This window comes from Meleagris gallopavo, chromosome 4, assembly GCF_000146605.3.
Source record: "Meleagris gallopavo isolate NT-WF06-2002-E0010 breed Aviagen turkey brand Nicholas breeding stock chromosome 4, Turkey_5.1, whole genome shotgun sequence".
Lineage (NCBI taxonomy): Eukaryota > Metazoa > Chordata > Aves > Galliformes > Phasianidae > Meleagris > Meleagris gallopavo.
In genome coordinates, this window is record NC_015014.2 from 68,922,590 (window position 1) to 68,935,830 (window position 13,241).

At 43.9% G+C, this 13,241-nt stretch overlaps 1 long non-coding RNA gene across 1 annotated transcript; it reads right to left on the reverse strand.

The window, feature by feature from the left end:
- Positions 1-543: 543 nt before the first annotated feature.
- Positions 544-3,719, reverse strand: LOC109367601. The gene is made up of 4 exons (XR_002114806.2): positions 3,513-3,719; positions 2,610-2,730; positions 1,507-1,653; positions 544-1,113 (listed from the first exon to the last, which is right to left on the reverse strand). It is a non-coding gene; the product is annotated as an uncharacterized LOC109367601 (long non-coding RNA).
- Positions 3,720-13,241: the final 9,522 nt, after the last annotated feature.

Below are 13,241 nucleotides of genomic sequence, written 5' to 3' on the forward strand. Positions count from 1 at the left end.
AGGCTTTTCCCAGGTTCAAGAAGCACTTGCCTCTGTAGGACCACAGCAAGAAACAAAGCTTTTGAAAACCAAGGGTGATTGTGTTTATACCTGCATAACCCAAGGTGGAACCCAGACTGCCTCAGTCCCTCTGCAGTTAGTGGGGGAAAAAGAATTTAATATCAGCTCTCAACTGAACATGTAAGCAGGTTGGATATTATGGAAAAAAATCTTCTGAGAAGGAGTGGCAATGCGTTAGAAGAGGCTGCCCAGGGCAATGGTAAAGTCACATGTTCATGAACTGTGGAGAAGTGGCACTGAGGAACATGGTTAGTGGGCATGGTAGGGATGTGTTGGCAGTTGAACTAAACGATCTTAGAGGTCTTTTCCAATCTTAATGATTCTAGAATCTGCAAGTGGTACAAAGCATATGTGGAGTCATTACCAGAGCTGACATCCTCTTTTCTCTTTTTTACACAATGGTATTGGAAAAGCCATATTATGAATGACTCTGAGACATTTGTTTCCCACCAGCTCCAGGGGAAATCTGATGGGCTTGCAAGGTGAGAGTCCTTCCCATGGGAAAGCTGGAAGGTGGAAATCAAGGACATAATTTCTGCAGGAATTCTAGTGGCAGAGCTTAAACAGTGAATTCTGGCAGTACATAATATAGCTCAACTTGCTCATTAAGGATGTATTAATCTGCTAGCACGGGGATAAGGATTGTCATTTCAGTTGAAAAAAGTGCACAAAGGCTAAATATATGAAATTTTATACAGGCGTTTTCCTACCCATAATCCAATTTTTTTTCATAAATCATTTGTTAATATAGAAAGGATATGAACATTTGAACATTTGATGCAACCATTTACTGAGATACACAGAGAACAGCCACAACCACTCCTACTTGCTCATAGCAGATGATGTGAAGGAGGAGGAGGAGAGGCAGAAATTATGCATATTGTAAAATTATACAGTGCAAAAGAATTCTTCAAGGAATACCACATCCTGAGTCTTACACAAGGAAATGAAGTCCAGGCAGTGTGGAAAAAATTAATACATTTTAGGGCCAGGCAGAACTATGAGGATGATCAACCCGAGTAATCCAAGGTATGTGAACTCCAACACGTTCTCCTACAAAGCAGTGAACAAGTCTGTCACGTAACACAGCACAAAGATATGGGACTTGGGTTACAGACACTGAGAGTATCTGCAAGAAAGTTCCACCAGACCCTCATTTCAGAAGAAATTCAAAAATAAAATCAGGTTTAAAACCACTGCTCTACTCTTCCAAGTCACCACCCATGATGTCCAATAGAGAGAGCCACACTGGTGAGTGTGCAGGGTGTGCAGCTCTCGCAATGCCAGCCCACAGTAATGGCCCAAAGAAGGACCCTGCTTCCACCAGCCAAGGGATGAAGAATTGCCCCCTCAAAGGCAACTATCACAGAGTCAGTCTTTGCTTGCATCTGAACAATATTCAGTCCCATCACACATTTTCCCAACGATGTTTCTGGGCATACTCACATTGAAAACATCCTCAGGCAACACAACAGGCTGTGCCTTGTGAAAAGTGCTCCAGAAGGTGCTTCAAGACGAACTGATAGAAATTTGGGTGCAGGAAGTACATCTGTGTGGCTTGAAACTGTGAAGCTGGGAATCAGCAGCAACCTTCTGGAAAAACACAAGATTTTGGACATGAAAAATTGCTTGTCAAGAAGACCACAGAATCAGAGGGCCACTTAGGTTGGAAAAAACCTTTAAGATCATCAAGTCCAACCATTCACCTAGCATTCTAAGTCCGTTGATAAGCTGTGTCCCTGAGCATCACATCCACACATCTCTTACATGTGGAACTGGAGGGTATACAAGCTGGTGTCTGCAGGGAGGAAATAAGAAGACTCTTATTTTTTAATTAGAGAAACTGGTTTGCTAACATCTATGTTCTTGCATAATTACTTTCACTACGCATAGGTCCATGCTGTACTGAAGATACCACCCAAGAAAGCTAATATCACATGGGTGAGAACAACTTAGTAGTTATTTTTTTGCTCAGGCCTTAGAAATGTGCTGGGCAAAATGGTTAGAAGATGTATTTTGGATCTAAGTAAAGCTTTATGGATCACCCAAAAGTGACACAAAAGTCAAAGTGCAGTGGAGGTTAACCTTCTGCCACTTTTCTGACAATTCTGTTTGAAGACACAGCTGAATTATGCTATATTAATGAACTTCAACAAGGCAGTATTCCAACAGTCCTGGAAAGTCTTTCAGGCCAAGTCTTCTGCCATCTAATAAGGGATTTTGAACTTTTTCTCTTGATCTTTTCCTCCTGAGAATAAGCATGTAAAAATTGGCCCTGTCTGTTTTCATCCTTCTGATGTTTGCACGCAAAGATTCTATATCCAACTCTGGGCAGGTTGGTTTGCTCCTTCTGTCTTTTTGTTTTCTTCAAGAAGCAGAATAAAAATGTAAATCACATTTACTATGTGTACAACTATATGAGAAAGGGAATGCAGTCGTAGAAGGAGGTACTGAGTTTCTCCCATCCCTTTGAGGTTTACTTCAAATATGCAATAAAACAAACAAACAAACAAACAAAACAGGAAACACTCAAATCTACAGATCCTTACCTGGTGAAGACAAGGAAATTGAGGTGCTTAGAACTGCAAGCTGAAATACTACATGTAAAGTTGTAATTTCTCCAGCCATACACACACAGAGGTACAGTCATCCTTGGGAAAGTCAGGAAACCTGTAAAGCCAAATAGTCGTCAGTGTAAGAAGCTGTTTGGTTGCTATTCAGATATATGCTAGGCTGGTCACTCACATATCTTCCAAGCATTCTGCTACCATTCATAAATTAAATCTCAGCCTCCCTCTTCACTGGCCTGCGAGAACCTCCATTTCATGGAGAAGCAACTTATCTTTGGGCTTTCACTGGAGCAGTATTTGCCATCAAGGACATACCCAGATTTTGACACAGAGCATGTGTAAACCAGATGGCAACCTTCTCCTCTCACTGCCAGTTCAGATGTCAATCATATACAGGCTCCTGATTTATAGCAAGTCATGTCACAGCTCTTGTGAGCTGGAAGTGAGAATGCCTGTGTGAAGCCCCAGATACCACCACACAGTGCAGGGCACATGGTGTGAAAGTGTCTCCTAACAATGTAGGTGTAGGACAAGCGGCTGACACCACCACCCCCTAACAAGGGGACTTTGCATAATGAGTAAATGTGAAGGCTGTGAGCTGAGATTGACAAAATAATGGTCAGAGATGAGCCAACGGCCACAGAAATTGGCTCGGAGTCCAAACTTCTCCAAAGATCAGAAGCAGTTGAGCCTGGAGCTGATGTTCAGCCTGTTAGAGGCAGAAACTCTCATAAAGACACTGTGGGATGTGTCCTCTGCTGCTTTGGTTTCTACTGCCTCATGCAAATACCTACATGAGCACGTGGTCCTCCCAACACCATCCTCTTCCTCTTCCCCTCCCATGAACCCACCCCCTGTCTTTGCACATTATCATTTACTCACTTTAGTAAGTACTGTGTTCAGGAAATCTTTACAGATACTTCTCAGCTTTACATCTGCCCCCACTGAATCTGCAGAATAAAAACACTATCCTTTTTCTTGTTGTTTTTGTGGGTGTTTTGGTTTTTTTTCTTTTTTGTGCAGCTTCGTTTCTCCTTCACGCTTTTCCCTTCATGCCTACTTCCTTCTTATTGCCTTTCCTTGTGAAGATCGAAACCTAGATGAAAGGGAAACAATAGCCTCAACTCAGTTTGTCTTGAAGATAGTGCAGAAGATTACATGTCCATCGAGTCTACAGGAGATTGATCTTCTCCCTCCTCACTCCAGCACTGGCCAAAGGAGAAAGAGAGAGAGAAACTCTACCAAGTCTCCAGTCATGAGTGAGAAACAGATGGGTGGTTTGTCCCTCTGCAGCTAAGCCTTCCTGGTAAAGCAAAGACATCCAGCTGAGTTTCTTCAAAGGCAGCTCAACACCACTGTGTTTCTTACATCAGAAGCCATGCAAACCAAGATATTTGGTTTCCAGGTCCAGGCCAAAAGTCTTTGGCAGGATCCTATTGCTGGATTCAGGCTGGGAAGTCTTTTGAGACCCAGAAGTGCTAGGGCAGATAAGAAAAGATGGATAATAAGCTCTGTGTACAGTGTTCCAGACCTTCTAGGATGGCTGAGCCGTTCAGTACTGATGCTGTGCAAGCACGTCTCCATTGTGTTCCCAGTGCATCAAATAAATTTCCCTATTTTTGTCAATTTCTAGCTATTCCCATCCCACACTTGCCCAGATAATGGAAGTATGATTATACACTGAATTCGCCAAAACCTACTTTTGTTTCTTCTTTTCTTATCCACGTCTCCCCCTTAGCTGGTAAGTACTGCTCTGTTTTGCCATGTATAGCAGTAGTGTGTGAATAATAAATAACAATGATATGCTTTCAGCTAGAAAATAAACCCCATATGTGTCCGCGAGTATCTTTTTTCTCTTGAAGAATTAACACAAACTCTGGTTCCAGAGACAGTTATAATCCTGTTTATTTGTCAATGCTTGGAGTAAGCATATAATTACAGTTCTACTGTAAGACACTTAACATGTAATTCAATGGTAAGGAGCTACCACATTACAGTCTTCTAAGGTTGGATTTATGCCCTGAAACCTAAATTAGTCCCAACAGTTTCTGTTCAGAAGAAGATTATTTAATGCAATCATTATCAGGCGCACCAAAGAACAAATTTCACTGACCTAAGAGACAACACAGGCAAGTAATTACTATTTCTTTTTAATTATTTTTTTTTAAGCTCTCTTTGCCATCACAATTTTCTTAGACTTGTATCTTCCTAAATAGGCAAAGGGTTTGTTTGAGAAGGTCACAAATGTGAAATAAAAACTTTCAGTAGCAATCCAAAAAACCTTAAGAGTAATTCTGGAGATGGGCGTCTGGCCTCTGGGACACATCCCTTAAGGTGATGCCCAGTGGCACAACTGTGATGTCACTACTGAGCTAAAAGGCAAAAAAGTTATAGGAGAATCTAGCCTTGCTCACTTCCTGGCCCTCAGTGCTTGCAGGATCTGTTAAGCTGCTGCCTGTCATACCATCATCATCAACAGCATTAATTGGGCCCTGCCTTAAAATAATCCATCCTCAGCACCACAATGCTTAGCACTCCTACGGGCCTGTTCATGCAAGACTCAGAGGGCTTTACAAGTCCCGACTGTTGAAGCATTGCAATGTGCCCAAGAATTTGGTAAGGGGCACAAAAGGGGTAACTGTTTGCCACAAAGATACACACTTGCCTATAGCCACAGCCAAGGAACAGAAAAAGGAATCCAGATTCAGACTGCATTTATTTTATAGAATCATAGAATATCCCAAGTTGGAAGGGGCCCATAAGAATCATGAAGTCCAACTCGTGGCTCCACACAGGACCACCCAAAAATCAGACCATATGTCTGAGAGTGCTGTTCAAATGCTTCTTGAGCCCTGGACAGAATCATGGAGTATCCGTGCCCAATCCTTTGCTTTATTATGAGCCTCAGTTTCCTATTTTTAAGGGCAGCATTGGACTTTCAGTCTTCCCAAGGGCAGATTGACACTAACCATGGGCATCAACTGGTACAGACTGTGAATAACCTACAGCCACGGAGCTATTGGGTCTGCCTCCCTCCCTTGAGCCCTTATCTGACTCCCAAAGCCATAGGTACAACCCTAACACAGGTGGTGTTACAACATGCAGCTAAGCTGAGAGTCCACAGGAGTCCCACGAACATGAGCAGAAAGTCCCCAAATCTCACAGGAAGAAAAGCAGAGGAATGCAAGAGCAGGGAGCACCTGGGGTTCTGGTGCTGCCAGCAAGCCCAGGTGTGCAGACACAGGCTGGGGGACTGAGGCCACAAGCCAGTGTTGACAGCTCAGGGTCCCTAATACATTAGTTCCTGGGGTCTCACTTGCATCTGTTGGAGGGCCAGAGATCTGCTGGGGGCCAGGGGGATAATTAAGCAGGTGGGCTGCTGGCTGTCCGAAATGCCTGCCAAATCCAGGCCTGCTGGAAGTGGGTGTAACCCTGTGTAAGTTGTATATGTGATATCCTCACATATGTGTGCACACAAACGCATAAGTGGAGAGAGGGGGAGAGAAGAAAGACACATGCATATATGTAAAAGCACAAGAACCACAGAATGATAGAATGACTTAATTTGGAAGGACCTTAAAGATCATCTAATTCACATGCCAAGCCATGGGCTGGTTGCCCCCAACCAGATCAGGTTGTCCAGGGCCATGCAACCTGGCCTTCAATGCTTCCAGGGAAGAAGACCCCAGGAAGACAGATTTGGGGTCTGCAACACTCCAGTGCTCACCTGAGTGCCAGCAGAGATTCCTAAGAAAACTTCAGACCTTTCAGTTCTCCTCTTAACAACTGTCAGTGCTTTATTTAGGGAGAGCTCTGATAGGCTTGGGAACAGTAGCCAGGTTCATACAGCGGTTACATTGTGCCATCTTCTGGTTAAAGGCTGGGGACTCCAGGCCAGGGATCACTCCAGCGCGGAACAAAACCCTTTCCTTACGCCTCCAAGAAGTGAAATCCAGAGACACTCCAGCAGCCTGGCTGTTCTGGCATAACAGCATTGCCTGCAGGAGTGAACTGGAAGCATCAGGCAGCGTTAGTGAGGATCACAGGGATGTGGGAGCTGCCCAGCAGAGCCTTGGTCTGCCAAGCCTGCTGTCCCAGCCTCCTAGAGAAATGATGCTCCAGCATTCCTCTTCCACAAAGTATCGGGGTACCCCAATATCCATTTGGGCAGCTATGTGGCTGTTGACAGTCTGTAGGTGCAGAAAGTGAAGAAGGAAGCGGGCTTCACAGGATTTGCAGAGGCAAAATACATTCATCTCTCTACTGAGAAAGATCATAAATATACATAGAAGCATGAGGACACATGTTTAGGACAGCTGCCAATTACTCATCTGAATCATGAATATGGGGAACTGGATGTTCCCAACCCACCCTTTGCTGTAAAATAAATAAATAAATAAAAATTAAAAAAAGAAGATACATTACTGCAAACGGATGCATGATCTTGGAAACAGCTCTTTGTGGAGAAATAACTGGTCTGAGTGTGCAAGCCCAGACCTGATGCAAATATACACATACAGATGACAAATCCTCTTGTTTTCCAGCTGCCCCATTTACTACGTACATTTTAATGTATAGACCCTGAAAGCAGAGGGATTTCCAGCATTGCCACATCACAGCCACCTCCTAGCTCGCTTGCACCAGTGTAGCTGCTTTGATTTCGACAGCAAGTTTTCTCCACCTACCAGGATCACTTCACACAAGTAGGTGTGCAGGATGATGGGTTCAAAAGTAGCTAATTGCACACAAATTAGACAGACAAATTAGGAACAACGACTTTGCTAAATATTGGCTAAACAAACACAGCTTCGGGGAAGATCCATGCTGCAGGTTGTCATCAGCAGTGCTCATGTGAACTGAATAAATGAGGTGCATGGCATTCCCTACCAAAAAGCTGGCTGGTAATGATGTTGCTGCAGGAAAGGATGAAATCATCTCCTGTTCCAGGAAAGGAGAAATGGCTACTGCAGAGCATGGGACCTGCAGCCTCGTGGCAGCAAGTGTTTGCTGTCCTACTGTTATTTAATTATTTGGCTTCTAATGAGCATATGTGTTTAGTCTGAAAATGCTTTTTAATAGGCTCTGAAATTTCAAGTAAACCAGGGTCACAGTGAAAACAGCCTGATGCTATGCACAGGTACCAGTGTGCTACTGCCTTGTTTTTAGCATAACATAAAAAATACATAGAGATTTTCAGAAATCTTAGATGACTTCAGCCTCTTCTAGTCAGTTCATAATCCACAGACATTTCCTACCACACAGAGTATCTCTTTGCACAAGCCTGTCATCAGGAGGAGATATGGGAATGTGTACAAGTTTTGAAGCCATTTGGAAGGTCTGCACCCTGTTGGATTTAGCAGATGAGACATCAGGAGCTTGGGTTGCAGCATAGTGCAACCTGGCTGTGCCTGACATCTCTGCATTCTATAGGGAACATGAATGTGATTACTGAAGTTGCATCCAAGTCATCAACAGCATGAAAATGGATTGGGACCTAAAGGTTGAGGCTGAACTGAGAAGTGAAGCATATGGATGCCTAAGGCAAGGCATAAGCCCTGCTGCCATCTGACCAGTGCTGTTATCTAGTCATCTTCCAAGAATGAGTGAGTCCCACCCTACATTTGCATCACTGCTTGAACACAATGTGAATATGCAGTGTTTTTCCTGCTTGCAAGAATATCAAATATCAATCTTCCTTCTATATCATCTTTGAAACATTGTACCATTTCTTATGGTTGTTATTATGACTACAATCCTTAGCTCATCTCAAGACCGATTAAAATATTCGGAAAGGGGTCTTTCTTAGCCTGTTTCTTGCGGCTGTTCCAAGAGCACTGTATTCATTTCATTATTTACTGTAACTTTCTAATCTCCACTAAACTCATTTTTTCTATATCTGCTCCCAGGATGCTGTTCACTCATTGTTACTGTAGATTCTTCCTCTTTGCTCCAGCCATCTCTCAAATAAGCATCACCTACAGCACCCACAGCCCACAGATATCCCCGGGTGCCATTAAGGAAAAAGAGAAAGAGCAAGTCACCAGATGACCAGGAACTGCTCTAGTCTTGAAGGTGTGAAATAAAGAGTCACCTCCACTACTGATCTCTTTGGCACCCTGCTGTGCCCTTGGGAGCTCCTCAACAGCAACATTCCGCTGCTCCTGGGTAATATATAGTCTGTACAAGTGTATTCTTAACCACTTAGTATTTTTTATCCAGTTTCTAGCATGGTGCAATATCACATACCCCGGTAGTTCCCAAATACTCTATGGCTGTGCTAGAAACTGGAATAAAACAGGAAGACATGTTTAGCATGATCTATTTTTAATACACTCATGTTATTTACTGGCTATTGGATATTTTTCTGCCAAATGTTTTTATACAAGCTCCTTAATGCACTCTGAAGTCTCGACACTTCTCCAGAACAATCTAATAACACGGGAGGTGCCAAGACCTGATTTCGTGGTCTTCCTAAAGCCAGGTACCATCACCAGATGCTTCAGACCCAGAGATTTATTGACTTAATTTTCACTGGCAGCTTGTTTCATCGCTAGATTCCTGATCCAGCGGTTCCCGTGCTGTTAGATTCCCACAGAGGGCAGAGGGAACTGGGGCTAATCAAGGGCTAGAGGACATGGCCCTGGCTTTTCTCAACTCCCCTGAGTGCATTTCAACTGTTGATTTGTGTGAGAAACTGTTTGCCTTGGTGGAGAAACAAAAACACCCAAGTGAAAGAAAAAAAAAGGCAACTGAAGACACAATGGTCATGTTGTTATTGAAATGTGCTTCTCACTTCAGAAACAACAGTCTGGGCTCAAACAAAGTGATAAGTGGGGACAGGGATTAAGCCAAAATAAACCTTCCTATCTTAAAAGAAATTCAGCTTCCTAAAGCCAACCTGGAGCTGACCTGTGTGAACAAGAGAAAGTGCAAGAAAGTTGAGATATTTCTTAAAATAATATTAGTCTAGAACACAACAACTCAGCTCATGGGACAAAAGTTATTTACAGTCAACACTGACATTATGCCTATGGGAGGTCAGATGGAGAGCAGAGCTCTGACCTTCCTATGTCTCACACGTTTAATTTACAAACATAGGCAGCGGTCCTGCAGAGAGATACCTTGGCTGGACATCAAACACCAAGCGGTTCACATTGTCTGCGGACTTCCCTTGAAAAGCAACAGGACTCCTCCCAGCATACTGAAGTTAGAGGTCTTTGGTTAAAAACTGTGTATTGAACCAGCTTCCCAACTCCCATTGGGCAGGAAAGATGATGGCACTGAACAAGGTCGGAGATGCTTTGCATCAGGTCCTGACCCTTCCAGAGACTTCCTTGGCACCTATCTCCACCAAATTTACCATTCTATTTTAATTCCTTAGATTTGGATTGAAATGAAAAAAAAAAAATCCTGAATATGTTCTTTGTGAATGTTTATAACTCCACCTTGGATGCCAAGTCAATACGCTGACATGAGAGAAAGCAACAATTTAGGCTCAATAACTTATGACCACAGGGACATCTCCTCTGCCATGTCTTTAATTCAGTGCTCTTTAGTTCCCTGATCCAAACCAGTAGAAGTCTACCAGAGGGTTAGGCTGTGTCTTCCCAATGTCCCATTCCTGGCATGGTGCAAAGCCTTCAGCACTGAACACAGATAGGCCTGACCCACCTATAGCCCATGAGCAGCCCTAGCTTGGTGCATCCCCTCCTCCTACTACTCTACATAGAAATTATCACTTAAGATCTGCTTTGCTTGCCTGTCTTGCAGATCCCTTTTCTTCAAACACGAATATACAAATATACACATACATATTTATATGCAGGTACACCAGCCTATGTGTACAGGCTCTATCATTCTCTTTTAATTAAAGATTATAACAAGTAACAGCAAAAAACAGCAAAGGAAGAGATGTCATGTTGTGAACTTGTCAGGATCTTTGTGACATCTACATGTAAGAAGGAACCATTTGCCACCATGAGCGACTACCCTTCATCTAGCCTTACTTTTCTTCCTCAGGTTACCAATAAACTAGCCCATTACAGAGGTTTTGCCTCATAAATACACTAGAAATCAAAATAGAATCATAAAGATTGGAAAAGCCCACTAAGATCAGCAAGTCCAACTACCAGACCCTCCCCACCATGCCCTCTGTCCCTCAGTGCCGCATCTCCATGTCTCTTGAACATCTCCAGGGATGGTGACTCCAACACTTCTCTGGGCAGCCTGTTCCAATGCATTATCACTCATTCAAAGTAATTTTTCTTAATATCCGACCTGATCCTCCCACGAGACAGACATAAGACAGGTTTGACAGAGATCTAAATGAAGATGGAAGATAAAAACCTCTCTTCAGTCATGCCCACTCTGTCTAGGTAACTGCTGGATACCGATCTAACAGTGTTTTTCCCCACTGAAGCCCGTGTCCAACTGGTGTGTGTTGGCCTAGCCCTGCCACCAAACCATCCATAAAGGGAAGGCACTAATGAAGCAGAGCATCCACTGGGAAAGCCTCTTTCTCCTTTTCTAACTTGTGGAGAGTCTCTCAACACTGTTCCAATCATATGACACACTTGGCAGCAATACAGCCTGAATTGTTACTCTTCAGGGGTCTATCTGCCAAGAAAAGGCATGACTCAGTAACAGCATTCAGAGTCAGGAGAGGGCAGGTCCGGGAGGTGACTAACAATTAGAGAGCACAGCAGTTTGCTTCCAAGAGAGGACAGGCCAACCCTGTGCACAGTGCAGAGAAGGGGCCTTTCAGTCACTGGGATGACAGAGAAAAGCAGCGGGTGCATGAGCAGCAGAGAAATTGCCTGTGTCCTAAGGGGGAGATGGCAGACTTGTCCTTTCTATGAACGATATATACCTGATTTGCTATGGGTTGGGCAACTCAGAAGATACAGATGATTCGAAGATGAACCACATCACTAGAAAGTAAGTGAGGGATGTGTAGAGGCAACCTGAAATGTGGTCAGAGTTTTCTGCTGGATTTCTTCCTAAATAAGGAGAAAGGCTCAGTGAAAGACAGTAAAGAAATGGCCAAAGAAAGCCCTTCATCAGCCAGAAGAGGAGAAATTGTGTCTTAGCGGAGAGGCACTGTGGTCCATATAATATCTGCTTGAGAAACCCAGATCTGCCTCAGTGATTTTTCTGGGAGAGGCACCTCGTGAAACGTATGTGAAGACTATACAATGGGAGAATGCATCCTTTTTGCTCTTCCAAAGACTTTTTGCTGCTTAATAAGTCACGTGGAAAAAAACTGTACCCCTGTTCCCATCCCCTGCCTGAAGGATAGAGTCAAGAAAAAAATGGAAAACTTTTTTTAAAAATGGTGGCTCCCAGTCACATCTTTTTTCCTCTGTTTCATGCAAATCTTTGTCCACCAAGGTCCTATCATGCTGCATGTACTGATGTTCAGGTTGAGTATCTTGTAGAGGTAATGGCACGCAGGGCCAGGAAGGCTTATGTAAGCTTTAGGGAAAAATGGGTGAGTGCTGGAGAAAGTGCCCAAAGAGACAGATTTGCCTTGAAACTAAAATAGGAAATGCAACTCTGCTTATGAGGCTGCCAAAAAGAGCACGGAGTGGGAATATAAAACATCCCTGAGCCTGCTGCCAGTGCTAAGTGTGTCCAATCTATAAACAGGGGACAGCTCACAAACCACAGATTGAAGGGTCAGGCTGCAAGGGACAGATAGCCTGGCACAATGACCCTGGTTGCAAGTGTGTTGTCAAGGCAGCCTTCATCCCAGGGCAGCCTTCATCCTGGGTGCAGGATACGCAGAGGCTAAGGCTGGCCTCTGACCTAACTACAGTATGGGTGGGTTTGCATTTGGCAAGGGGAGATTTCTGCTCCATGGAGTCAGGAACAGCTGCTACAGTGACACCTGGACCCAGACACTGATTAGAAATTATCAGGCAGAGCAAGGTGAGGGCAAGGGTGGAGAAGTGAGTGATGGATTAGCTTGTTTCAAGTCACACACTGCCTGTAAGAGCGGGTTACTTTCTGCTCTGACGCTGAGTTATGCCAACAGGCACTGCTGAGACAGGACCCAGGCGAGATTTATTTATCTTGAATCCCTTTAAATATTTCAACACCCTGTGGCTGTGCACCCAGTGAGCCTGTGAAACTACATGCCTTGCAGTTCCTATTCTCTCCCTGCTCTTCCCCCCTTTTCGTTTCACTCCCTCTGTGCTGCACGCTGGATTGCTTATCAAAATTAAAAAATAAGGCTTGGGAGACAAGCACTCAGATTCCCCCTCTACCCTTGTGGCAGGACCCTTGCCCTGCTTCATACAGCACACTTGTTAACTTATCTGTCCTACTGAGTAATGGAACATGCCAGGAGTGGCTTGTGGTCCAGCTCTGAATGACATAGCAGCTCCAACACCCTTATTTCTATCCATCACCTTTCTTTGGAGGATGCACTGAAAGCATTGGGGGTCTTTGCAGGAGCATGGGGCTGTTGGTTATTCATAAGCAGCTCCACCAACTTCAAGAGAGCTGCAACACTGAAAAAGGGCTGTGCTTTATCCCAAAGACCTCCTTGCAAAAGAAGTAGCTGAAGCACAAAAATTTGCTCTATTTTTGCAGTACACTTTTCTTGTT